We start from the raw sequence: 26,036 nt of genomic DNA, 5'->3' as shown, positions 1-26,036 counted from the left end.
CAAGGGGATGATTTGACATTTTGCGGGAAATTTCTGAAGTTTATGTCTAGCAGAGTCAAAACTAGCAAAGTTTGAGTTATAACAGTAATAGCCAGTGGTACATGTAGTGCGCAGGAGATGGCTATGTGACCATTTACATTGTGTTTGAAAAATTATGGGCCATATGTATCAACACATTGCCCCATAGACACAAAATGGGCAAAACCCTTTGATACATCTGGCCCTATATGATTTGGTGAACTAATCAGTATGAATTTTAATGGTTTTACCCTTAACTGTAAATGCTATAGTTAAGTATGATTGATCATGCTAACTAGGAAGTTTTTACTTGTAGTTCAGCTATCATAAGAATTGTTTTAATATAAAGTAAGACATTTAGTAAAGGCACATAGCACTTTGTTTTGACTATTTTGCGCAAATTAGACATTCATGGTTACAGCATAGCCAGCTGGGATATTTTAAATGCAATTATATTCAACGGGAACAACAAGGTCCATGCTCTGTAATACTTGAACATTAAAGCACTCTTACTCCAACACTTAACTGGTCAAAGTTAGCCGGATTATATTCCACATTTGGTGGTTTAAAGATGCTGATCATTATCATGTAGCATATGACTCAGGTTAATGATCTCTTCTTTAAGTTTTAATGAAGTAAATCTTGGGTATTCCAACTGATTGATGACGGATTTTATGATGTAATTTATTGATGATGTTTTATCTGATGATCATATTGTGATGTATTATAAGTTTTAGTTAACTGAACAATAAAGTCTCACTTACCCTATTTAAAACTGTACGCACAGCCTGCAATTGCAGACCTGAGACATGTTTAAAAGGGCTGCTTAAGTGGGTGTCAAAATAAGTACTGCAGGCCCACTAGCACCATTTAATGTACAGGACGTGAGTACATCTAGTGCCACTTTACTAGAGACTTACAAGTAAATTCAATGTTCCAATTGGGTGAAAGTAAATTGTACCATGTTTAAAGGAGAGCGCACAAGCACTTTATCACTGGTTAGCAGTGGTAAAGTGCTTAGAATCCTAAAAGCCAAACGGGTTAAAAAATAAGAAGATTAAGGCAAAATGTTTGGGGATAACTTTGCAGAGAGGGCCAAGTCCTACAGTGGTTTTCTTTATGAGAGCATTGCGTTTCTTCGTTCATGGCTTCTATGTGCTCCAAAGCCCAAATCTGGAGCAGGATGATTTTGCTTGTTCATTTGTTTTTTTCTCTTGACTACCTGTAATATGGTTGACAATGTCTGTTGCAGCCCGTGCTCTCACTCTGCAGCAGAAGCAGGATTAGCAACATTTCCCTGCATTGAGGGTCTCCAATAGGAAGCATATGTGAGCTTTCGGCATAGATGTGGGTTATCGTAATCTGTATTGCTCTTGTCAATCCTGACTATGATAGGCCTGGGCTGTTCTTCTCTATGTCATTCTAGCAGTCAAAAATGACTTTCAGCCCTCGGCATATGGCCATCAGACACTATTCAGCATACTTTGAGGGAGTGGGATACTGCGCATATATACTGTGCAACATCTGTCTCCTGTTTCTGAGAAGCATAAAGTAGCTTCCAGGAGCTTAAACACTTCCTGTATCCAGAGCCAACAGTACCACATACATAGTCTCAGGAGAACCTAAGGCAAACCCAAGAGACCCCAAGAACTTCCGGCCTATCTCTCTGCTCCCCTTCCCGGCCAAGGTCATCGAGAAAACCGTCAACAGACCTGATACCTCAAAGAAAACAGAGTGCTGGACCCTTCCCAGTCAGGGTTCCGCAGCAACTACAGCACCGAGACTGCCCTCATCGCCGCCAATGAGGACATCAAGATCCTGCTGAACAAAGGCGAGACCGCAGCACTCATCCTCCTAGACCTCTCTGCCGCCTTCGACACTATCTGCCACCGCAAACTACGCGCACGCCTCCACGCCGAAGGGATCCAAGACAAGGCTCTGGATTGGACCACCTCCTTCCTCTCCGGCAGAACTCAGAGAGTCCACCTCCCCCATTCCGTTCCAAAGCCTCCAAGATCATCTGCAGCGTACCCCAGGGATCCTCCCTCAGCCCAACGCTGTTCAACATTTACATGGCCCCGCTCGGTACACGTAGCCCGACAGCACGACCTCAACATAGTCTCCTATGCCGACGACACTCAGCTGATCCTCTCTCTCACCAAGGACCCCATCACCGCCAAAGCCAACCTTCACAAAGGAATGAAGGCCGTTGCCGACTGGATGAAGACCAGCCGTCTGAAGCTGAACTCAGACAAGACGGAGGTCCTCATCCACAGCTCCAACCCTTCAGCCTGGGACGACTCCTGGTGCTCGATGGCCCTGGGGGCAGCCCCGACACCAACCGACCCCGCACGCAACCTGGGAATCATCCTTGACTCAACACTCTCAATGACCAAGCAAGTCAACGCCATCTCCTCCTCCTGCTTCAACACCCTCCACCTGCTCCACAAGATCTACAGATGGATCTCGACAGATACCAGAAAGACAGTCACCCAGGCCCTCGTCAGCAGCATACTCGACTACAGAAACGCCCTCTACGTGGGAGCCCAGACCAAGCTCATCAAACGACTACAACGTATCCAAAATGCCTCGGAACGACTGATCCTCAACGTACCATGCCACGGCCACATCACCCCCCCCCCCACCTAAGAAACCTGCACTGGCTCCCCGTCAAGAAGAGGATATTCTTCAAAGCTCCTCACCCACGCACACAAGTCACTCTACAAGACCGGCCCAGCCTACCTCAACAGACGGCTCTCCTTCTACATACCCAACTGCCAGCTACGCTCCGCCGACCTCTCACAAGGCACCGTCCCGCACAGCCGAAGAACAACCGCCGGTGGGAGATCCCTCTGCCACCTCGCCGCCAAGACATGGAGCACCCTCCCACTGAGCCTACGACAGACACAAGACCTGCTGACCTTCAGGAGGTTACTCAAGACCAGGCTATTCGATCAGTAGCACCCCCCCAGCACCTTGAGACCCTCGTGGGTATGTAGTGCGCTTTACAAATGATTGATTGATTTACAAATGATTGATTGATTGATTGAACTACTCTTGCTTGGCTTAAATGTAGTTATTTACACGCAATTACAGGAGCTGAGGAATAAATTGACTCTCTTCACTCTCATCCTCTCCACACACCCCCCTCTCCAGATGGCATATGATGTTGCAGATGTAGTCACATTACCAAGATCATTGCCAAATCACCTTGCTACCAAAAGGCACGAGCGGTCCCACAATCAGTCCTCGCTGATGACAGTAGAAAGGGTATATCTAGCAAGCGCCCTTGGGATCCCCTATCATCTCATAATCTAATAGCAGTTTCATATCACCAGCAGCGTTGAGGCACTACACATGACAGCAACTAGCCATTGCTCTCCTGTAAGGTGTTACTCTGGGATGGATACACTGGCTCACGCTGTTATCATGTTTCTCCACCAGATTGGGTTCACCAACATCTGTTTCAAGAGAACCACCTAATGCTGCAGAACTATTGATCTTTATTAGCTTAATTATTGATTGATCAGCTAGCCATAGAAGCAACAATAAACTATGATAACCTGCTTTTCCTTCTCTGAATTTTCTTTCCATCTCTGCTGTAACTCAGCATCACGCAGCGCCCATATCACATAACCACAGACACGCAGTAAAAGGTGAATGAAGAAATGCACAAGAATTAAATGCAAGCCAATAAAATGACACTGGGATTTGTTGGAGAAATTTTGCTGCAGTAGCAGTCAAGGTAATGGGTTTAATTATGGGCCAAATGCAAAAAGAACTATTGATGGACAGAATGTACAACAATGTCATACATTCACCCCAGTACAGAGATCTGGGCCTAGATCAATTGTTTTTTTGCTCACCATGCCATTCCAGTTTGAACCCAGCCATATGCAAATCAGTCTTGACCCTGCGCCCAATGGGAACAGTCCAGCCCAAACTGCCAGGTCAGGTCCTCCCTGGACTGAAAACAAGCCTCCTAGGACCTGTTTCGGGGTTTCACTCCTCTTCAGCCAGTATAGCTTGATTGCAGTGGCATGGAGAGCACAGGACTCACGTCTGAGCATACCTGTCTCACTCGGGGTGACAAATGCAAAAAGAACTATTGATGGACAGAATGTAGAACAATGTCATACATTCACCCCAGTGGCAGTTCGGGCTGGACTGTTCCCATGAGGAACGGGGTCAAGACTGATTTTCATATGGCCATGTCTGAACTGGGGTGGCTTGGTGAGCAAAATAACGATGGATTTACCCAGATCTGTGACTGGGGGTGAATGTTTTGCCATTGTGCAACATTCCGTCCAACATCTTGTGTGTTTTGCTGTTCACCCTATGTGGGAAGGGTATGCCCAGACATGGGTCCTGTGCTCACTAAGCCACTGGAGTCAAGCTATCCTGGCTGAAGACGGCTGATAGCCAGAAACCAGTCCTAGGATGCTTGATTCCAGTTCAGGGAAGACATGGCTTGGCAGTTCGGGCTGGACTGTTCCCATGAAGAACGGGGTCAAGACTGATTTGCATATGGCCATGCCTGAACTGGGGTGGCTTGGTGAGCAAAATAACGATGGATTAAACCCAGATCTTTGAATGGGGTGAATGTTTTGCTATTGAGCAACATTCCGTCCATCATCTTGTGTGTTTTGCTGTTCACCCTATGTGGGAAGGGTATGCCCAGACGTCGGTCCAGTGCTCACTAAGCCATTGGAGTCAAGCTATCCTGGCTGAAGACGGCTGATAGCCAGAAACCGGTCCTAGGATGCTTGATTCCAGTTCAGGGAAGACATGGCTTGGCAGTTCGGGCTGGACTGTTCCCATGAGGAACGGGGTCAAGACTGATTTGCATATGGCCATGTCTGAACTTGGGTGGCTTGGTGAACAAAATAACAATGGATTAAACCCAGATCTGTGACTTGGGGTGAATGTTTTGCCATTGTGCAACATTCCGTCCATCATCTTGTGTGTTTTAACTATGGGCCATCCATGGGTAGGAATCCATGGGTAAGCAGTGATGATCGGACCTACGTTGGCTGCCCACCTGATTAGCCAAAGAGCACCAGTACTACAACCCATCGGGTGCTATGGTTTCAAGGGGTTCATCCCCCTCTGGAGCCCATAGTCCAGGAATCAAAAGTCACATTACCAGGCAAGCTCCTCAAATGCTCAGGCACGCAACTGCCTATGGGACTAACAATATGCAGTTGCCTTCATCCTGGGGTCCTGCCATAAGGGCTCGAGGGAATTGGCAGGAATTACCCCCACCCTCTTTGGGCTCCTTCCTGTGACTGCTGTTGTGCACCAAAATTCTATGGATCGACCATAACTCCGCCCAGCCAGAGGAGGCCACCATGGTTCTGAGGCCGCTCACATTACCATAGCTCTTTCATGTGACCCTTTACTCACATGTTGCGGTTTCTGTTGATGGAGCAAGGTTTCATACGTAAAGAAACTTGCTTGGAATCAGCCCTTTCGAAATAACATGTAACTTATTAACCAACATGTTTTGTGATTACTAAAAACTGCACCACATGTCATTTCTAGTATTTAGGGGAAGCTTACCTATGTGCTTTTACTATCAGTAACTCGAGTGCATTAAAATGGCCGCCGAAAATGCGGGAACTCTTCTGCGCATGAGTCTGCCACATCTACGTGGTGTGACGCATCTTTCGCTCAGGTGGGGAATCCTAGCAGCTGTGCACTAGTGCCAAGATGGTTGCTTCATGCTATAACACACTGATGCACATGCTTCTGCTTGACTATTAATCCTATAGTTAAAATAAAGTAATGGGGTTAGAGTAGAAATAAGTGGTATACAGTGCATTCATTTATTTTCGCATCCTAACCTTTCTCTCTTTGACTTTATTAATAGCTCGTATTTGGCCTGAAGGGTGACTTGTAACGCCATATTGAATTCCATCTGCGCATGCGTCGAGAGCAGTGAGAGACCTCGAGCGGTGGCATTGAACTCCTGCCAATGATCGTCTTGCTGGCAGTGTGCCTGGGAAGATGACCCTGTGACTTGCAAAAGGAAGACATCTTACAAAATGTGTTTTAACATTGTATACTAAAATAAATAATGTTGGTGGGTGGAATAAAAGCCATGGGAAAGTAAATATGCGCGGGAACATTGATCAATAACATCAAATTGAAATGATTTCATAATGGTATGGTGTGATGACCTCTCCTCGTCTTTCTGACCAATAAAATGAAGAGAGTACACAAATTTACAACACTGGGGGGTGGTACATTGCTCTGGAAATGGTATAACTAAGGTAGGCTCAGTTAGTTTGATTGTCTGACTTGTCACAGACCTGTCACTGACCCAACGTATGCTGAAGGAGAATCACCACCCCCTTTTTGTAAATCGTTTTTGGCCACTATAGGTGTGGCAGGGTATACTCAGACATGAGTCCCTTTCTCACTGCTCCATCAGGATTCAAGCAAGCCGGGCCGAAGAAGGCTGAAATGCCAGAAACCGGTCCCCGGTAGCTTGTTTCCTTTCTGGTGAAGAATTGGCTTGGTAGTTTAGTCTGCCCTGTTCCCATGATGCACTGGGCCAGGGACAGACTGATTTGCATATAGCCAGGTTCTGAGCTGGGATGGGGCAGTGAGATAAATAACGGTGATGGATCAAGCCCTGATCTTTGGACTGGGTAAGAGTGGTCTGTTTAACTCAGACACTCTGTTCATCACCACCCCCTTTTTTGTAAATCGTTTTTGGCCACTATAGGTGTGGCAGGGTATACTCAGACATGAGTCCCTTTCTCACTGCTCCATCAGGATTCAAGCAAGCCGGGCCGAAGAAGGCTGAAATGCCAGAAACCGGTCCCCGGTAGCTTGTTTCCTTTCTGGTGAAGAATTGGCTTGGTAGTTTAGTCTGCCCTGTTCCCATGATGCACTGGGCCAGGGACAGACTGATTTGCATATAGCCAGGTTCTGAGCTGGGATGGGGCAGTGAGATAAATAACGGTGATGGATCAAGCCCTGATCTTTGGACTGGGTAAGAGTGGTCTGTTTAACTCAGACACTCTGTTCATCACCACCCCCTTTTTGTAAATCGTTTTTGGCCACTATAGGTGTGGCAGGGTATACTCAGACATGAGTCCCTTTCTCACTGCTCCATCAGGATTCAAGCAAGCCGGGCCGAAGAAGGCTGAAATGCCAGAAACCGGTCCCCGGTAGCTTGTTTCCTTTCTGGTGAAGAATTGGCTTGGTAGTTTAGTCTGCCCTGTTCCCATGATGCACTGGGCCAGGGACAGACTGATTTGCATATAGCCAGGTTCTGAGCTGGGATGGGGCAGTGAGATAAATAACGGTGATGGATCAAGCCCTGATCTTTGGACTGGGTAAGAGTGGTCTGTTTAACTCAGACACTCTGTTCATCACCACCCCCTTTTTGTAAATCGTTTTTGGCCACTATAGGTGTGGCAGGGTATACTCAGACATGAGTCCCTTTCTCACTGCTCCATCAGGATTCAAGCAAGCCGGGCCGAAGAAGGCTGAAATGCCAGAAACCGGTCCCCGGTAGCTTGTTTCCTTTCTGGTGAAGAATTGGCTTGGTAGTTTAGTCTGCCCTGTTCCCATGATGCACTGGGCCAGGGACAAACTGATTTGCATATAGCCAGGTTCTGAGCTGGGATGGGGCAGTGAGATAAATAACGGTGATGGATCAAGCCCTGATCTTTGGACTGGGTAAGAGTGGTCTGTTTAACTCAGACACTCTGTTCATCACCACCCCCTTTTTGTAAATCGTTTTTGGCCACTATAGGTGTGGCAGGGTATACTCAGACATGAGTCCCTTTCTCACTGCTCCATCAGGATTCAAGCAAGCCGGGCCGAAGAAGGCTGAAATGCCAGAAACCGGTCCCCGGTAGCTTGTTTCCTTTCTGGTGAAGAATTGGCTTGGTAGTTTAGTCTGCCCTGTTCCCATGATGCACTGGGCCAGGGACAGACTGATTTGCATATAGCCAGGTTCTGAGCTGGGATGGGGCAGTGAGATAAATAACGGTGATGGATCAAGCCCTGATCTTTGGACTGGGTAAGAGTGGTCTGTTTAACTCAGACACTCTGTTCATCACCACCCCCTTTTTGTAAATCGTTTTTGGCCACTATAGGTGTGGCAGGGTATACTCAGACATGAGTCCCTTTCTCACTGCTCCATCAGGATTCAAGCAAGCTGGGCCGAAGAAGGCTGAAATGCCAGAAACCGGTCCCCGGTAGCTTGTTTCCTTTCTGGTGAAGAATTGGCTTGGTAGTTTAGTCTGCCCTGTTCCCATGATGCACTGGGCCAGGGACAGACTGATTTGCATATAGCCAGGTTCTGAGCTGGGATGGGGCAGTGAGATAAATAACGGTGATGGATCAAGCCCTGATCTTTGGACTGGGTAAGAGTGGTCTGTTTAACTCAGACACTCTGTTCATCACCACCCCCTTTTTGTAAATCGTTTTTGGCCACTATAGGTGTGGCAGGGTATACTCAGACATGAGTCCCTTTCTCACTGCTCCATCAGGATTCAAGCAAGCCGGGCCGAAGAAGGCTGAAATGCCAGAAACCGGTCCCCGGTAGCTTGTTTCCTTTCTGGTGAAGAATTGGCTTGGTAGTTTAGTCTGCCCTGTTCCCATGATGCACTGGGCCAGGGACAGACTGATTTGCATATAGCCAGGTTCTGAGCTGGGATGGGGCAGTGAGATAAATAACGGTGATGGATCAAGCCCTGATCTTTGGACTGGGTAAGAGTGGTCTGTTTAACTCAGACACTCTGTTCATCACCACCCCCTTTTTGTAAATCGTTTTTGGCCACTATAGGTGTGGCAGGGTATACTCAGACATGAGTCCCTTTCTCACTGCTCCATCAGGATTCAAGCAAGCCGGGCCGAAGAAGGCTGAAATGCCAGAAACCGGTCCCCGGTAGCTTGTTTCCTTTCTGGTGAAGAATTGGCTTGGTAGTTTAGTCTGCCCTGTTCCCATGATGCACTGGGCCAGGGACAGACTGATTTGCATATAGCCAGGTTCTGAGCTGGGATGGGGCAGTAAGATAAATAACGGTGATGGATCAAGCCCTGATCTTTGGACTGGGTAAGAGTGGTCTGTTTAACTCAGACACTCTGTTCATCACCACCCCCTTTTTGTAAATCGTTTTTGGCCACTATAGGTGTGGCAGGGTATACTCAGACATGAGTCCCTTTCTCACTGCTCCATCAGGATTCAAGCAAGCCGGGCCGAAGAAGGCTGAAATGCCAGAAACCGGTCCCCGGTAGCTTGTTTCCTTTCTGGTGAAGAATTGGCTTGGTAGTTTAGTCTGCCCTGTTCCCATGATGCACTGGGCCAGGGACAGACTGATTTGCATATAGCCAGGTTCTGAGCTGGGATGGGGCAGTGAGATAAATAACGGTGATGGATCAAGCCCTGATCTTTGGACTGGGTAAGAGTGGTCTGTTTAACTCAGACACTCTGTTCATCACCACCCCCTTTTTGTAAATCGTTTTTGGCCACTATAGGTGTGGCAGGGTATACTCAGACATGAGTCCCTTTCTCACTGCTCCATCAGGATTCAAGCAAGCCGGGCCGAAGAAGGCTGAAATGCCAGAAACCGGTCCCCGGTAGCTTGTTTCCTTTCTGGTGAAGAATTGGCTTGGTAGTTTAGTCTGCCCTGTTCCCATGATGCACTGGGCCAGGGACAGACTGATTTGCATATAGCCAGGTTCTGAGCTGGGATGGGGCAGTGAGATAAATAACGGTGATGGATCAAGCCCTGATCTTTGGACTGGGTAAGAGTGGTCTGTTTAACTCAGACACTCTGTTCATCACCACCCCCTTTTTGTAAATCGAAGGAGAATCGAGAGCAGAGTGCTAGTCGAGCACTCTGTCAGAAGAATCAGTAGTTTGCTGAGGGAGAAGATTCGATGACCCAGTCGGGATCCGAGTGTTAGCCATAGAGAGAGGTTGTGACACTGGCGTTTCACTTAGCTGAGGATACCTGTCCTGACCTGCACCTCTCCTGTCCTGTTGGCACCTGATTAGTCGGAAGCCCTTTCTTTGTCCCAGCCCGTGGCCAGGGTTGGTCCTTGCACCATTCTAGGTAAATATAATCTGTATGGTATATCCTTGTACCGGTTCCCTTTCTCACCCTTCCCAGGTACCAATGTCTAAAACTGTTACTCTAAATAAAGTCTTGCAGAATTATTGCTTTAATAATTATTTTCTTACTTGAAAAGACTTTAGTTTCACTATTGTGGCTGTTTACTCACAAAATATTGCAAAGATAAAGTGTTTAAACTTTTCCCGAGTCTGTGGTTATTTCATGAAGGTAAAATGATAAATTTCTACCTATTATACTACCTATTATTCTAACTTAGAGTACAGGTGACAAGGATTTGTTAAGTCATGGTGTACTGGTATAAGTCCTAAAAGTTAATAAAATTCTGATTGGCAGGAAGTTAAGCAGGATTACCGGTTCTTGGTATGAATGTTTATGGGCCCAGGTGAGTATGGTAAACTGAGCTGGTAATCCCATGCGCCATCACTGTGGCCTCATGCAAGTCAAAGAGAAATATATCTGTTCCCCTCTTCCAATAAGTGGACTCCGTTGTCTGTAAAATATCCCTTCATATGTGCATTAATCATGCTGTGCCTTATGAAACCAAGGCCCCTTTGAGCTATAAAATTCTGCATAGCATTGCTAACTTCTCTGGAGACAGCTCTTTGGCAGTGTCTGAACTGGCCCCATCCAGACCCTGCTTGGAATGCTCTCCAACCGTGTTATCTCGCATGGCCCCATGAACCTATGGATGTCGACCATTGTTTCCTTCATTGCCTGGAGCAAAGCAGACCGACCTATAATGGTTGAGTAACTAACTTCCCCCCTGTGGATCACCAGAATCCAGGGCAGCCTGGGCTCAGTCTACACAGCCTCTGGCACAGTGTGGATATGAGGTCTGCTAGGCACAACTGCTTGGCTGAAAATATAAGGGTGTGGAGAAGGCTCATCGTTCACCCACACACTTAATGGATAGTCAATCAATGTGGCATTTTGGCCTGAGCTGCCGACTTTGGAACTGGGAAACCAGGTTCGAATCACGGCATCTGTTGAACATCCTGTGATTCTGGGCAAATCACTTAATCTCCCAGTGCCTACCATATTAATACAAAATAAACGTGACTTTGTGTAACCTATTTGGTGCTCATGTAAAGCGCTCCACCTTTGGTTCTAGTTTGTGCTATATATATGAAACTGCAAAAATGTAATTTGTGGTGCCATGCTTTCAGCTTACATTTAGACAAAATGTGTGTCTTGTGATTTTCTGCTCAGAAACTGACTTAGCGCATTATTATTATGGTGGCTTTATGAGTGTCAGGACACACATATGCAAAACCTAATGGAATTAATATGGAAACAGAAGTGTAATTTGTTGAGATGCCCACATCAGGCTTCACAATTTGAGGTTACTTTGTGTACAATATAATTTCTAAGGCATTGCAATGTTTTCGTTGGTGCTCTATTCGAATGAAATCCAGTTTTCAAAGAAGCAATTGAAGTCGTGCATTGTATGACCGAGGTTCAGTGAGTATCGTATCTTTCACACAGTCCACTAAATATATTTCATGGAACCCTTTGTGCCTATCTGACTTGCAATGTAAACAATACCTCTATGTAAACATTTGAGGAGAGCAGGAAAAGAAAAAATCACCAAAACTGTTCTGCAAGTCACTTTTTTCTTCAGCACATCGTCTCCCAAATAGCAGAGAACTCTTTAGAGCAAGAACTCAAGAAAAAACAGGTAAGATTTTCAAACATCATAAAAAGGAAATTAATTTCTTATTACCGTGCGGCAAGAGACAACCGTAACAGTCTGCTTCTAGATGTAATGAGTTTCCACAGTGTGGTGTCTGGGAGTTCGCAGAAAGGTGCACACTAGTCACTTGCCATTATGTTGCCAGTATTTGGCTTGGTAACTTTCAGCTCAATAATTCAACTTAGTGTCCGCAGTTGGTAAGACACAGGGCACAAGTCCTAAAAAAAGTGGGGGGACTAGCCAAGTTAGGCAGTAAGGAAATGACATCACAGCACATGACATCACGGCGAGCAACATCATGGGAAGTGGCATAACAACCCAAGACCTTACAGTAAGTGACATCACAAGAAGTGACATCAGATCTTAACACCTCACACATATGTTTAGAAAGTCTATTATGAGTAGATTTGAGTGCATTAGAAGATTTACAAAATGAGATTTTGCATCGGGTTGCACCAAAACAAAAAACAAAATGGCAAAGTCTGGACCTCAACTTAGACTTTTTTTTTTAACTCTGACACAAAGAATTTGCCAACAAGTAGAAGCATTTAGAGTAAATCGGTTCCACTCATTTGTTTGCATAGTCTGCCTTTTAAAATATTTAATGGGGTTAAGGCACTTGCTGCCGAGTTCTTTGTGTCCTCAGAAAACCTCAGGGAATAATAATAATGGTAAGATAACTCTTAAGGTTAATATATTTGATGGAAATATCTCTGTTTTATCTACTTCCCGTTTTGGATCACAGAAGCATAGAGGGTTACAATGTCTCCTGCAAAGCACATCATGTAATATGAAGATTTTTATTTTCTGTAGCTAGGTATGTGGGTTACTGCTTTTAACACAAATATAATTTTGTTACTTGCAGTCATAAATTGTACTCCTAATATAACACAGTGAGCTATGAAGGACATGTGACTACAATACCTTGTAATTGTCACTGTTTTATGTAACACATCAAGTACATTGATTTAAAACACTTGCATGATTTATTGTCAATGTATATAGTGTATATGTGATGTAAAGCACTCTGACACCCAGCATTGGGATGAGTAGTGCTATAAAAGAAATAACACAAAATAGTGGTATTTAATTTATTTGTGTAAATATTGTGACAGATCAAAACATCTGACATTCATACAGTGCATGTATATCTCATAACCAGGAATGGAACAAGGTCAAACCATGCTTCTCTTAACCCCTTCGCCGCGGCGCAAATTTTGCCGTGGCGCTGGGGATGAGCGCGGCTCGTGATGGAGCCACACCGTCATGAGTCATGGGCGGCGTGTGCTCATGACGGCGTGGTTCCGTCACGGCCCCGCCCGCTCATTAATTCGCCCGTCCAGGCAGGGAATTAATGCCGCGTGGGCAAAGCGGCAGCCACATGACGGAACCACGCCGTCATAAGCACACGCCGCCCGTGGCTTATGACGGCGTGGTTCCATCATGAGGACGCAAGGAGTTAAGTACCTGTGAATAAATACCAAGCCTGTGAGCCTTTGTTTCTCCTCCATTGTGTGTGCCTCGAGGTCTGAGGCTCCAGATAGCTCTTAGGCAGGATAGTTGAACAAAAGGAGGCCTGATAGCCCCCTAACTTCTGTTATGGGCTCAGCTTGAATCTGAGCAGCCCCCCTCCCTGCCTGCCCCTTGCTGCTCATTACGAAAGCAGACAATTTGCAGGCGCCGCTGAATGTGTCCCGTTAGGTGAAAACAACACCATGACGAGTTTAGCATATTTCTGTAGGGGGCAACTTCTTTGCAGGATAGGCAATGACCCTGTGAAAATAGTGGGTAGATGCAGTCTTAGTGGTGGCCGCCGGTGCACAGACATAATATCGACTCCAAAATATCGATTGGACATAATATCGAGTATTAAATATAGACTGGACAAAATATCGACAGGACAGAATAAAGATAACCAAAATATCGTTTTTAAGGTAAGTGATTTAATATCGACTGTTAAAAATATAGAAAGTTAAAATATCGAAGTATATAATATAGATAGTTAAAAATATCGAATTTTTAATAATATCAAAAAATTTTAGTGTATTTTTATGTTATAATATGCGTGAAAAGTGTGTATTTATGTTATAATTAATTTTAATTAATGAATTTTGTTTTTATAATTATTGCGTAATTTAATTCTGTAGCGGGTTGTGGGTTTATAGGGGAATAGGGTGGGAAGTAATTTAATTATAATTAATTAAATATGTAAATTTATTTATTGATAGTAATTTTTTATTAATTGTTAATTAATTTATATTTGTTAATTAATTAAATTTTAATTGGTAATTCATTTTAATTAATTGATTAATTGGTAATTATGTACATTTTACTAATTTATTTTCTGTAGCGGGTTGTGGGTTTATAGGGGAATTGGGTGGGAAGTAATTAAATTATAATTAATTAATTATGTAAAATTATTTATTGGTATTTATTTAGAATTAATTATTAATTAAGTATGTATGGGTAATTATAAAAATGTATTTGCCAATTATTTTAATTTAGTTGATTAATTGTTAATTATGTTAATTTTAATAATTTATTTTCTGTAGCGGGTTGTGGGTTTATACGGGAATAGGGTGGGAATTAATTTATTAATAATTTATTAAATAATTATTTTTTTCTTAATTTATTTAATTGGAAATATTTGATAAATATTTTTTTAATTATTAAAAAATTAATTGTTAATTTGTAAATAATTTGTATTAATAGGTGATCAATTGAAATAATTATTGTTAATTAGTAATTGTAATATATTAATTATTATATTATATAACAATTTTAATTATTAGATATTCATTTTAAAATTTTCAAATAATATATGAAGTATTTACTTTCCCTAATGCTGTATTCTCTGGAGTGGGAATAGTAATTTTAACCCTTACGCTATCCAACGCTTTCCCTACTGTTGCACCGACTGGAGTGGGAATAGTAATTTTAACCCCTACGCTATCCAACGCTTTCCCTACTGTTGCACTCTTTGGAGTGGGAATAGTAATTTTAACCCCTACGCTATCCAACGCTTTCCCTTCTGTTGCACTCTTTGGAGTGGGAATAGTAATTTTAACCCCTACGCTCTCCAATGCTTTCCCTACTGTTGCACCCACTGGAGTGGGAATAGTAAGTTTTACCCGTACGCTATCCAACGCTTTCCCTACTGTTGCACTCTTTGGAGTGGGAATAGTAATTTTAACCCCTACGCTATCCAACGCTTTCCCTACTGTTGCACCCACTGGAGTGGGAATAGTAATTTTAACCCCTACGCTATCCAACGCTTTCACTACTGTTGCACCCACTGGAGTGGGAATAGTAATTTTAACCCCTATGCTATCCAACACTTTCCCTACTGTTGCACTCTTTGGAGTGGGAATAGTAATTTTAACCCCTACGCTATCCAACGCTTTCCCTACTGTTGCATCCGCTGGAGTGGGAATAGTAATTTTTACCCCTACGCTATATCCAACGCTTTCCCTACTGTTGCACTCTTTGGAGTGGGAATAGTCATTTTTACCCTTACGCTATCCAACGCTTTCCCTACTGTTTCACTCTTTGGAGTGGGAATAGTAATTTTTACCCTTACGCTATATCCAACGCTTTCCCTACTGTTGCACTCTTTGGAGTGGGAATAGTAATTTTTACCCTTACGCTATCCAACGCTTTCCCTACTGTTGCACCCACTTGAGTGGGAATAGTAATTTTTACCCCTACGCTATCCAACGCTTTCCGTACTGTTGCACCCACTGGAGTGGGAATAGTAAATTTTACCTCTACGCTATCCAATGTTTTCCCTACTGTTGCACCCACTGGAGTGGGAATAGTAATTTTAACCCCTACGCCATCCAACGCTTTCCCTACTGTTGCACTCACTGGAGTAGGAATAGTAATTTTTACCCCTACGCTATCCAACGCTTTCACTATTGTTGCACCCACTGGAGTGGGAATAGTAATTTTAACCCCTACGCTATCCAACGCTTTCCCTACGCTTGCACTCTTTGGAGTGGCAATAGTAATTTTTACACTTTTGTTATTGTACTTTAATAATATTGGCTATTATTTAATTATATTTTGTTACTATATATATATGTTTTAACAAATATGAATTACATTTCTTTTTTTTAACTTTCATGAATTATTTAATTATTATAAGTTAATTTAAGTATTTTTAAGTATATTTTAGTAATTAATTTTTAATATTAATTTAATTTAACATTGTTTTTAGTAAAGTCGATATTTTTTAAAACTATATTTCAGTAAACGATATTTTTAGCTCAATATTTTTGTACTTACCTGTTTGTAGATAGAAACTCGATATTTTGACTGTCGATATTTTTTCAACGATATTCTTGATGGTCGATATTCTGTCGCTCGATATTATGTCAGTGATCCGTGGCCGCCATAAAGGAAAGTGTGGGGGTGGAGGGGAGGGGACAAATGAATGGAAGTGGGGATGGGACGGGGAAAATAATAATTTTTCTAAAAACGTACCTTTCCTTTTGCTGCCCCTGCCTCCGACGCCCACCTCAGTGCTCTCTCAGCAGTCTCTCTCTGGCTTTCCATGTCTGTTTGCCCGCCTAAGATGGCCGGCCAAACTTACATGCGCACTTCTAAGTGCCCGCCACTCCTCCCCGCCCTCTGATGAGTGGTTCGATGTTCCTCCGCCATGAAGAAAAAGCAGCCACTGCGCAGTCTACCCACATTGCAGCCCCAAAGGGAAGTGAGGTCGACAGACCAGTCTTCCCCTGGGGTGTTCGCGTTATACCAGGGCAGGTATGTCGGGATAGGCTGGGGGGTGGGCTTAGGGGTGGGGATTTAGGGAGGGTACATAAGGGGACTGTAGGAGAGTAGGGTCTGCAATCCTATGGTCACCCCAGATTTTTGCTTTTTGCTTCACTGGTTTACGACTTTCCCTGGCTGTGGGCCTGCTAATCAGACCCACAGCCTAGCTGTTCTCTCTCTAAATTGACATCCATGTACCTTAGGTGCATTTACCAATTGGTATTGGGTCACTCTTGTAAGACCTTGTACAGTGTACCATAGGTACCCATGGCATAAGTGAACTCAAGGCCTACCAGGGCCTGCAGCATGTATTATGCCACCCCTGGCTGGCCATCCAAATTTGACACAACTGACTGATCAATCAGCTGGGGCAAGGTGGTGTAATCACCCTTTGCTTTAGATATAATATACCTATATCTAAACCTAAAATGGACACATATCCTCCTATAAGTCACTCCTATGGCAGGCCTTAACAATCCTGAAGGAAGAGTGCTTTCTAATTATGTGAGATGGTGCTCTAGCATAAGCTGAGCCTGTCTACAGCTTTCAGAACCAAGTCCTTTAGCTGTTTCCATGATAACGCTATTCCATATACTCTTAAGTACATTATAACCTCGCGGTTATTGCTAACTTTGGCATAGCATTATCAAAACATGTCGAGTAAGGTGTCATACGAATTGGAATACTACCCCCTCGCCAGTTCTGGTGATGGGGGTAGCATTCCACCCTTCTAGAGGGACACGACATGTATGTAACTGTGAACCCCGGTTAAAGTTAACTCGAGCCTCAGCATCACAAAATGGATGCTGCCACCACAGACACAAGTCTGACCTCCTGCTGCTGGGAGTCCTTCCAGTGAGGGAGGCTTGGACAAAGGGTTTCCTGACTTGGGAGGTGCTAGCACCACCCCAGACAGGATTTTGTGTATTAGGTAGGACAGGCCTGAAAGGAATGAGACATGCCTGGGGCACACAAGGTGCCCTGTGCATACACCGGTTCAATCCAGTTGCTGGGGCACTCCAGCCCCAGCTCTGGCGCGAAAGCGGACAAAGGATAGGGGGTGTAACCACCCCCCTTCCTGGTCCCACCCATAGGAGGGACCTAGTCATAGTACAGCCCCCTTTAGGAGAATAAAGGTAGGAGCTGGTCCCATTCCAAATTAGATTATCCTGATTTGAAACTCTACAAAGAAGAATCCCTGGACTTCGACGTTCTGCTCCACAGAAGACTGAAGAAATCTCCCTTGTTGCCAAGGAGTGACCACCCTGCATATGCAAACTCCATCAAGCGTCCTAGCGGTTCACTTTGTCGTCTTCCCGAGTGGATCCAGACTTCAGAGCCCGACGGGACCCGGATTCCCAGACCTCTCCGACCTCTACCTACATCTGCAGCACAGCTGAGATCCGTGGGTGCAACGAGACACGTGGGACCGGCCATCTTGGAGAAACTGCACTTCGCTTCCAGCACGACTTCAGAGGCATCCTCGTTCAAGTGCTTTGGGGATTGAGAAGCCCCAGCCCCGAGCAGCTCCTGCACAGAAGATCAGCCCTCCAGCATCCACGAGATCTGCGTGGGGCCCTTTTGCTTGATTGCTGCTCGACGCGTTGTCTGGTCACCTGCCCACTTGCTAGTGGCCTCCTAGACGACGATCCTTGAAATCCACACCACTGGTCTGGTTGCTCCAGACTGGCCCCTGTTTCCCTGCAAAGGAGAAGCACCCTGGACCCTTCTGGTCCGCACCAGACGCCTTTTACACTCCCCGCGTGGGTTGCCTTTGCCAAGGCCTGTTGACGCCGAATCCGGATCCAACACCGCCGACAGCAAGAGCCTGGCGTGGGACAGCTCGTGCCTCCATCCTGGTTGTCAAAGACACCTCCTGGTCCACGTGGCTGCAGAGTCAAGCGTCCACTCTTCACCTGATCGCGACGACAGCATCTGGTTCCTTCCTGGTTCCATTCCAGTCACTGGCTAGTGACTGTGAACATTGTCCCCTCTGATTTCAGGTCTTCATCTACCTCGGTCCACCCTTGGGTCGCTCCGGACATCTTCCTTCTGGCCGCCTGCAACATCTTTTCTTCCCGGCTCCATAGACTTCAACGTGGAAACCTGACACACTTTGACACCTATGCACCCGCCGCCCGTGGGTGAGGTAACAAGAGCATTTCGGTGCTCATGGGTAGATTGACTCTCCTAGTGTCCAGATTTCCAGTCGTTTTAGTCCTAGCTAGTTGGAACTGTCTAATACTTACCTTTTCCTAATTTGTACTGTCCATTGACTTTGTTACGCATCTCGCGTGTGAGTTCACACTCTGCACACACGTCCCGTGGGCCTCCTATTACTTACCTCAGGTTAGGATACTGTAGTCCCAGCTATCCTACAGCCTCTGGACAGCTCCATTCCTTCTATCAATTTCCTCATACCATTTACTTAGTATATGGTTTGTCATGCCCCTAGGGCACCATTGTAATTTGTGCAACTTAACGTATTTTTCTTAAGAGTCTTGTCATGTGCTTAGTCCTCTGACCTCATAAAGAGTTCAGAGGTGTATGTTAGTTAATACATATCTTGTTTATTTTCATAACTATCTGTGTGGTGTCCTTTCATTTGGTATTCAAGGGGTTATATGTGGTAAAACAGCTGGCTTCACCTGCCAAAAGAGTTTAGCCTAAGACTGCTTTGTCCATGCTACCATTAGGATAGCTGGTCTATAAGGTTGACTTACAACCAATCACCATAAGGGTTGTTTGGACTGATACAAGGTGATCACTAGAACTAGTGAGCATCATATATCAGGCCAGCTTCCCACAGGGACAGTGGAGGAAGTCCTTCCTCTTCCTGTCCCCGGTGCCGTAGGGAGCAGTTAGTTTGTTGAGGTTAGTGGTGGGAGCGTAGCTTTAGGGCCTTGTGGCAGGCTTAGCTGCAGGGAAGTGAGGGTCTGGGTAGGGCGACGCTGGTGCCCCAGTGTGGCCTTTGGGAGGAGCGCTAGTTTATTGCAGTCGAGTGAGGGGTTAAGCGCTTTGCCGGAGGGCACGCTCTCCCCTGGGAATCTAAATTCGCGTGACGCGTGAGGCGCGAGGCTGCCGGTTCCCACGCATCTCGCGGCCGGGACCTAGCTGCTAAGTCTCACGCATCGCGCGGGGTGCCAAACCTCACGCATCTCGCGGGCGTGCGCGGGGTGCCATTTTACACGCATCTCGCTGGCACAGCAGGTGTAGGGGTTGCACGGGGCGCAGGACCTTGGGATCAGGAAGGCCATGGCGACACCGGATTCTGAGGCAGTGGGGGAGGCTCTGCGGGTGTTGGGGAGGGCTGGTAGGGCGGACCTCTTGCGACCAGGAGTTTTGGAACAGGCGTGGGTCGGCATGACCCGGACACCGAGGCCTGCGCTAGCGGGTGTGGCGGCGGTGGTGGTGGCTTGCATGGACGAGCCGACACCTGCACGATCAGGCGCAGGAGGGAGGGGCAGGGGCAAGAAGTAGCCGGAGGTGCCTGTGCGCGGAGGATGGCATAAGAGCCTCCCTGTGCGGTTGGTGTATGTGTCTGTGGGGCTGATGCATGTTGGCAGCCCAGCCCCCTCGGATTCGGATGGGGAGGTGCTGGACCTGGAGGATGTCGATGGGGCCATGAGGTAGGATAGTGAGGCCAGCGGCCGGGAGGGCAATGTTGGTTCCGAAGTGTCCGCGGGCGAGGAGTTCACGCTTGCGCTGTTGGAGGGGGAGTGTGAACCGGAGGCAGGGGGTGGTTCATTAGGGGAACAGCCGGTGGATTTGTCCAGGGGCAGGAAAGGGGAAGTGAGGGTGCCGGTCCCCAAGGGGAAAGGCCCGGCCAAAGCATTGTACCAGCAGGCAGGGGGGGCTCACCCGAAAGGGGGGCACCCGGCCCCACAGCGGGAGGAGGGAGGCGGAGGTGTGTAAGGAACCCTCCGGGCAGGATGCGTGGTACGCCAGGTGGGCGCACCAATGACTTTGGCTGGTGAGGGCGCATGGTGGGATGCTTGGGACGAAGGCCCTATAGGGGGGCGCAAGAAGGCCTGCCGGTCGGTGGGAGTGGGGGATGGTTCTGTGCGGGATGTGGGGACCTTCGGGGACACGGGGCCTGTTCCAAAGGATGGTAAGAAGCAGGTTGTGACGGCCAGCGCGCAGACAGACACTGCGGAGGATCAGGGTGGGAAGGAAGATGGATTGGATAAGCTGAGGAAGAAGTTGCCTTACATGGGTTTGGCGATGCCACTCGGGCCACATTTGTCGGAAAAGACAAAGGCCAGGATTTGGAAACATGAGTATGTGGATGTTTTCAAACTTTTGCATAGAGAAATTCAGGCGAAGGAGGGGTCTAAGGAAGAGGAGTGGGAGTTGATGAGGCGGCCGAGGGTGCCGGTGACAATGGAGAACTGGACGTCGGCGTTCTTGATATACGTGAGTATCTATTGCGAGAAGCATGCGGACAGGGCGATAGCACTGTTTAAATATATGGATGTGATACGGAAGGCCCAATTGCATTTTAGGGGCTTTGCTTGGTTGAGTTATGATGAGGAGTTTAGGGCCAGGATTAGTGTGAACCCGGACAAGCCATGGGGGGACATTTATCAGGAGCTTTGGGTGCAGTGGATGTCCTCTACGCAGGCGGCGGCCTCTACTCATACGGCGAGTGGTCTCCCGATTGCGTACCAGCCTTTTCAGCCTCGTCCCGCCCAGTCTGCTGCGGGGGGTCAGGGAGTGTCCGGAGGGGCGGAAAGTCAAGGAGCGTGGACAGGGGCTGCTGGACAGCAGTACAAACCTGGAACCACTGGGGCCTGCTGGAACTTTAATAAAGGTTTCTACACGCGACACCCATGTAAGTTTAACCCCTTCGATGCTCATGACGAGCTCAGTTCGTCATGAGGCACGGTTGAGCTGTGCTGATGAGGAGCTGAGCTCGTCATGAACAATGGTAACTCTGTGAGTGCAGCACCGGGGGGGGGAAACCTCTAGCAGCCAAGGTGTTAAGCACGAGTGCTCCAAGTGTGGGGGGCGTTACCCGGTCACACAGTGCCTTACTCTTGCCACACCTTCGGAACAGTGGAAGATTACCAAGGGTAGGGGCCAATCTGGGCCGAAGGGCGCCTAACTATTAAGGTGGAGGCCATGGGTCCATGGCTCTCCAGGTACCCTGATAGAGAGGCAGCTTTGAAACTTCATTGGGGGTTTGTGGAAGGATTTCGGATTGGCTATCAGGGTCCCAGGGAGAGGCGTTGGGCAGAGAACCTGCGTTCGGAGAAGGAATTGCCTGAGGTGGTGGCGAACAAGTTGCGGAAGGAGGTCTTGGAGGGTAGGATTGCTGGCCCGTTTGACACGTTGCCAATGTCAGACCTTATCATTTCTCCACTGGGTGTGGTTCCCAAAAAGGAGCGAGGGGAATTTAGACTGATTCACCATCTGTCGTGGCCTGAAGGGAGTTCGGTGAATGACTTCATCGCGGAGGAGGATTCCAGGGTGTTGTATGCGTCGGTGGATGATGCTGTTGGCTTGGTGAGGGCTTGCGCGAGGGGGGCAGAGTTGGCCAAATGCGATATCAAGTCGGCCTTTCGCCTCCTCCCCATTCACCCGGCAGATTTTTTGTTGCTGAGCATGCAATTCGAAGGGGCCATCTTCGTGGATATGGTGCTGCTGATGGGTTGTGCGATTTCTTGTGCGCTGTTTGAAACCTTCAGTTCCTTTTTGCAGTGGGCGTTTGTGGAGAGGAGTGGGCATCGGCTGGTGTCGCACTACCTGGATGATTTCTTGTTCGTCGGGAAAGGGCTGACGGGAGAGTGTGGTGAGGCTCTGGGGCAGTTCCAGTTGTTGGCGCAGGAGTTTGGGGTGCCGTTGGCACCAGAGAAGACAGCGGGGCCTAGTTGTTGTTTGACCTTTCTGGGTATTGAGTTGGATTCGGTGGCGTCGCAGGCGTGGCTGCCGGTGCAGAAGGTGGCGGAGATACAGGAGGTTTTGACACAGGTGATCGGTGTTCGCAAGATTGACTTGAGGTCGGAGCAGCGCTTGCTCGGTTTGCTGACCTTTGCATGCCGGGTGGTGAGGGCCGGGAGAACATTCTGTAGGCGCCTTGGCATGGCCATGTCGGGGGCGGTGCTCCCTCACCACAGGGTCACGGTCACGATGGGAGTCCGGTCGGACTTGCGTATTTGGTTGGTTTTCTTGGAAGAATTCAATGGTGTGTCCCTGGATTTTGCACGTGACAAGATGGTTTGGCAGGTGCAGCTCTACTCGGATGCGGCGGTGCGGCAGGTTTCGGAGTTTTCTGGGACGGGAGTCGGTGTGCAGAGCAGTGGCCGGCTCATTGGCTGCGTAAGGGTAGGAGCATTGCTTTTCTTGAATTATTTCCCCTGCTGGTGGCATTGGTGGTGTGGGGGCCGGAGTTCCGGAACCGGTCGGTTTTGTTTCATGTGGACAATATGACGGTGGTGGAACTGGTGAACAATCAGAAGGCAAAGGATTTGAGAGTGCTGCGCCTGCTGCGAAGTTTCATGCTGCTCTGCTTGCGTTTTAATGTGCTTTTCCGCGCGCAACATGTGCCTGGGGAGAGTAATGACGTTGTTGTCAAGAGTGTTGGGGGAATTGCCCCACTGCTGTTATGACGATGGGGAGGTGGCGCTGTTCAGATTGTGCATGGTATGGATGTTCTTCGGGCGTTTCAGGTGTCGGAGTTGTTGGGAGTGCATGGTGCACCGGGGCGTTTTTTTGAGGATGTGAGGTTGGACGGGGCCCGGCTGGGTATATGGTTGGGTCATTCAAAGACGGACCAGGTGGGTCAAGGCAAATGGGTGTGAAGGAGAGCGGGTGTGCGGGTGTGTGCCCGGTTCGTGAGTGGACGGCCTTTTTGGGACGAGTGCAGAGGTCGGATGGAGAGATTTTTGTGCATATGTCTTTGAGGCGCTTGACATCCTTTCAGTTGTTGGCGGTGTTGCGGATGGCTTTGCGGAGGATTGGCAAGGACCCAGCGCGTTTTGGCACTCATTCGTTTCGTATTGGTGCGGCCACGGCGGCGGCCGGGTTGGGTTGGTCCTGGGAGGAGATTAGGAGAATTGGGCGCTGGAGGTCCCGCTGCTGCGAACGCTATGTGTGTAAATGAAGGAGGTCGGAGGCAGGGTAACTGAAGGAGGGCTGCTGCGGTTGTATTACAGATCTGTTTTGCTGTGGTGTTAACCTCTTTCTCTTCGTAGGTTGCGTTCGGGGGCCAGGGGCCAAGACGGTTACCTGGATTGTTGGATACTCCCTTGTACATTGGGCATCAAAATAAGCGGACAGGCAGGTGTACAGTCGTAGCCTGGGCCTGCGGAGCAGTCATCACGAAGTCCATCGGTGGGGTAAGAGCGGGATGTGTTGGGGCGACTTGTTGCCCTGGCTGACGAAGAAGGTGTCTCAATTGGGTTGCCCGGACATGCTGGTTATACACCTGGGAGAAAATGACTTGTTAAAACTGTCAGGAGTGTCCTTGTTACATTTGGTGCAGAGGGATCTGGAGGCAATGAGGAGCAATCTGGCTGACGCCTGTATTGTTTGGACAGAGTTTGTGCCACAAAGGATCTGGAGGGGGGCACTTAAGCCTGCTGCCATTGAGAGGGCAAGGCAGAAATTGAATAGGGCGATGAGACTCTTTTGTGATGCTCATGGAATCAAAGTTCTGGCACATGTTGGGCTTTGGCTAGAGGAGCCCCTTCTCTTCCGCGACGACGGTGTGCACCTTTCGCACATGGGAAATGCTTACTATCTAATGGAGATGCGGGATACCATCAGCTTGTTGTGGAATGAGTCTATCTGGTGTAGGAGAGATTGAGTGCGAAAGGTGCACGTTTGCTGGGCAGGTAACCGCCCTCCGGGGGTTCCCTGGGTGGCAGAATTTGGGAGGGGTGGGGAGTCCATGACGGGCAGAATAACCCTTCCGTGGAGGGGGTTACAGGTGCAGGATGGGGGGTGTGGTAGATGGAGGAGAGATGAGGAGAGATGCTGGAGAAGGATGAAGGTGAAAGGGGAAAGTGAATGGTATGCGTGAAGAGGTTGTGGTGTAAATTGGAGTGAGTAGTGGAGTATGTGAATGGATGATGTTTGGAGGTCATGATGTTGGGGGGATTGTTAACTGTTATTGATGTTATGTTGAAATTTGGTTGTCATACCTGTCCTAATAAATGGTCTTTTACGCTAAGACATGCGTGGAGTGGTTATTTGCGCGATGCGGCCCCCAGGGGAAGTGAGGTCGACAGACCAGTCTTCCCCTGGGGTGTTCGCGCGATACCAGGGCAGGCATGTCGGGATAGGCTGGGGGGTGGGCTTAGGGGTGGGGATTTAGGGAGGGTACATAAGGGGAAAGGGAAGGAAGTCCTTCCTCTTCCTGTCCCCGGTGCCGTAGGGAGCAGTTAGTTTGTCCGCCCTCCCACCCTACAAATTTTTAGGAGTGGGGTAGTGGCAGTGTTATGGTTTTGCTATAAGTTATGCGGCGTGCCTGTTTAAGTTCAAGTTCAAGTTCTGCATTTATATAGCGCACTACTCACCCAGAGGGTCTCAAGGCGCTTGGGGGAAGGAGGGTGCTCACTCATCGAATATCTAGGTTTTTAATTGTTTTCTGAATGAGAGGTGGTTATGGGTAAGGCGGAGGTAGGCAGGGAGAGAATTCCAGGTTTTGGCCGCTAAGTAGGAAAAGGATCTTCCACCCATGGTGGATCTATGGATACGTGGGATTACGGCGAGGGCTTGATTGGTCGATCGAAGTTGGCGGGTGGGGGTGTAAAAGGACAGGCGCGTGTTGAGGCATTCAGGTCCAAGGTCGTAGAGTGCCTTGTGTGCGTGGGTGAGGAGACGGAACGTTATTCTCTTGTTGACGGGGAGCCAGTGGAGTTCTTTCAGGTGACCGGAAATGTGAGCTTAGCGGGGGACGTCTAGAATGAGTCTAGCTGACGCGTTTTGGATGCGTTGGAATTTTTTCTGTAGCTTTGCTGTTGTTCCGGCGTACAGGGTGTTACCATAGTCCAGACGGCTTGTGACCAGAGCATGGGTGACCGTCTTTCTCGTTTCAGTGGGGATCCAACGGAAGATTTTTTTAAGCATACGTAGGATGTTGAAACATGATGAAGAGACGGCGTTGACTTGTCTGGTCATCGAGAGGGAGGAGTCCAGGATGAAGCCCAGGTTACGTGCGTGGTCTGTGAGGGTGGGAGCGTTTCCCAGGGCCGGTGGCCACCATGAGTCATCCCAAGCGGAGGGTGAAGATCCTAGGATGAGGACTTCAGTTTTGCCCGAGTTCAGTTTAAGGCGGCTGTTCTTCATTCGGCTACTTCCTTCATTCCTTCATGTAGGTTGGTTTTGGCGGTGTTTGGGTCTTTGGTGAGGGAGAGGATCAGTTGGGTATCGTCTGCGTAGGAGATGATGTTGAGGTTGTGTTGTCGTGCGATGGAAGCGAGGGGGCTCATGTAAACGTT

The sequence above is a fragment of the Lissotriton vulgaris genome, chromosome 10 (genome assembly GCF_964263255.1).
Source record: "Lissotriton vulgaris chromosome 10, aLisVul1.2, whole genome shotgun sequence".
Lineage (NCBI taxonomy): Eukaryota > Metazoa > Chordata > Amphibia > Caudata > Salamandridae > Lissotriton > Lissotriton vulgaris.
This window is presented reverse-complemented; position numbering follows the sequence as displayed.